Source organism: Oryzias melastigma, linkage group LG19 (genome assembly GCF_002922805.2).
Source record: "Oryzias melastigma strain HK-1 linkage group LG19, ASM292280v2, whole genome shotgun sequence".
NCBI lineage: Eukaryota > Metazoa > Chordata > Actinopteri > Beloniformes > Adrianichthyidae > Oryzias > Oryzias melastigma.
In genome coordinates, this window is record NC_050530.1 from 20,663,156 (window position 1) to 20,666,347 (window position 3,192).

The following is a 3,192-nucleotide window of genomic DNA, read 5'->3' on the forward strand; positions in this document are numbered from 1 at the left end:
TTTTTTTTTTTTTTTTTTTTTTTTTAGGTTTTCATTTTTTCTCATGAATTTTCTTTATTTCCTTATTGGAAGAAGTGTGATCCAGCTGGATTTCAGGTCTGATCGGCTGGAGTCTGCTCACACGAAGAGGCGTGTCTGTCCACTCTGAAATGTTTGCCTCTCGTAAAAGCGGTGGGCGGGACTTTTGCAGAGTTTCTGCAATTTTTAGACAACACCGGTGCTCGTTCTTGCAGAAAAATTAATGTTGGTGCCCATCCCAAAATAAAATATTGATCGGTCTCCTCGTTGTTGCATTTCTAACTGCAGATAGCTCCGTTTTACTTTGCCCACCACAGCGGGTCTTTCGCTCTGCGCTGTAGGAGATCGTCAAATCGATGATCATCTCCCACTTATTTATTAAAATAAAAGATCACTTTTGTCAAAAAACTACAAATAGATTTCATATTATCTCTTTAATTTGATAAAATCTCAATCACAGTTTATTTTTGACTTAATTTTGTTAAGCTGATCTCACACATGCAGGTCAGGATGCCTGAGGGAATTAATAAATATGAATGTGATAATTCCGTTACGATTAATCCTGTGCGTTAATGCGTTAACTTTCATAACCCTACAAAAAATACACACGTGCACACACACACACACACACACACACACACACATATATACATATATATATATATATATATATATATATATATATATATAAATATATATATATTAAATTCTGTTGCTGTTAAAAACAACTTGATGACATATATGAGGCGAGCTGGCAGTTTCCCTCCTCTTTTCAAACAGACCACACTGTGTTGAAACATCATTCAACCTTTCTTTAAAGCCCAAAATGTTTTACAGTCACAGTCCATTAAAGATCAGTTTATTTTATGGTCAGGTTTCCCCTCCAATCCTAGTGATTCATATTTGGTCGTAGAGTGAAAGCCGCAGTGCCAGTAGTCTTGACAGGTCTGCAGGATGGCTTTACTCATTGTCACGTCACACAATAGTCTCCGTATGGAGCACTATTGCTTAGAAATAGTCTCTTTAGTGTCTCTCTTCATCTAGGATTTCCACCAGCTCAGTACATTTCCATCACGACTCCAGAACAGCTTCCCTCTGTCTCTGCGCTAGATTGACCTGTTCAAGGGTTTTAAAACTTTTTTTTTTTTGCTGTCTTTTACTTGCTTTTTACTTAAAATATCTGAGGATGCTTTATTGGGTTCACTGCTTTAATCAGCTTGAATTATTTCTGTTCTTTTAACTTGTTTTAACATCATGAAGCACTTTGTCAACCATTCCCAAAACCCAAAAGTGCTTCATAAATAAAGCTTTACAAAATATTATTCAGCTGTTGTGGTTACAGCACAAAAATGGCGAGATATTTAAAAAAAAAATGCAATATGTTAAGTGTCAGTCCAACCCCCCCCCTCCCCCCATATCTTAGTGTAATTGTATGTAACTTAACAAAAAAAAACAAATCGTGCTCTCTTAATGGGTCCAGATGACCTCACTTTTAATGTAAACATGCCTAGGGTAGCATAAGGGTTACAAAAGTTTATTATGAAAAAGATTTTTCATTTTTTCATAGTGAAAATCCTAAAAATGGATTTATTTTTTTTCAGAATAATACAAATATTTTAGTTCTAGTTTAGGTTTTAGTCAAATGTGTTATTCTAAATTCATCTTAATTCTGTTTACTATCTCTTATTGCTAATAATCAATCTTGAGATCTATTTTTGTCTTTAGAGGAAGAGTCTGAAACTGAATTAATCAGTCAACAAAAAATAGTTAGGAAAGCTGAATTAGTTAGAAAGATCAATTGGGCTAAATTCCTGTATCTTTGTTAGAAAAATCATGTTAATACATAACATTCTCATTACAGTATTTCCCCTTTATCTGCGAATACGTCAAATCTGTGAATACGGAAAACCCTGGTCTCCGCCTATCCCCCACCCCCGCGGTTGGAGAATGTCCTTTACTGATCTATACTCCTCCAAAACACTTCTGATCATGCTTTGTAAACATTTATTATGTAACATTGGAGTATTGCTCAACATAAATGTTTTTCTTTAATCCAGAGCAAACAATCGTGAACTTTACAGGAGGACTGTCACTCTGTCTCTTTGTGCCTTAAAAAAGGACACGCTTCCTCCTTCATCAGTTGAGTTTAGAAAGCATCTTCATCCAGAATTTTCCAGCTTCATCCATTATAAACACCTGCTGTGGATGATAATAATCTTCTGCAATTATCAGGATATTTCCGAGCCACTTCTGAGTCAGCTGATGCCATTTCTCCATGCAGGTTAGCTTGAGTGAGTGTGTGTGAACACCTTTGTGTGTGTGTGGCGAACGGGCTGGTGTGCTCTTCAACTGCGCTCGCCTTCTGGGAAATTCTTTGGAAGCACAAGTTTCATTCAAATGTCTTGAGTTTTTGTGACGAACTGGAGGAGTCATGGGACTGAAAAAAAATCTGCAAATATGTGACACAGAAAATAAGTGAGGAACACTGTAATTTTTTTTTCTTTTTCATGTATGTCTTCAACAGATCATTAGGTCTCTCATCAGGTTGACTCAGTGTTTCTTTAAAAAGTTGTCATTTATAACTGAGAACATTACATTTCATCTAAAGAACTTTAACACTAGATTTATTTTCATGATAAATTTGCACATGGCATCACACACACAAATCCACATATACAGTATATGAACACACATGTAAAATTTACACAAATGGTAAATTCACACAGTATTTTCACACACAGTAAATTCCTGCACGTCTGTAGATATTGTACAAACTTTCAGCCATTGTCAGCCTATGACAACTCTTCAATAACGGTAAAAAACTTCACAGATATTTGACTTTTGTTGGAGCTCCAACTCAAGCGTTTACCTCAGATTTCACGATCATTTAAGACCTGTTGTAACAGACTTGCGTGTTTGCTGTCGTTGCTTTACATGACAGTTACTGTAACACAGTAAGAGATCCCAATTAACCTAGGCAGATGTGATAATAAGGTGTTGTTGTTGCAGAACAGATGCAAGTCTCTGTAATTCATTATTTTATGCCTCTGTTTACATCACCTGACACAGAAACCCAGGGAAAGAGCAGCTGCACTGCTGAGTACAATCTTTAGCTGTGATCTTTGTTGGGAACTGAGAGACTTTTTCAGTCATGTCAGCATCACCTGAAGGAAA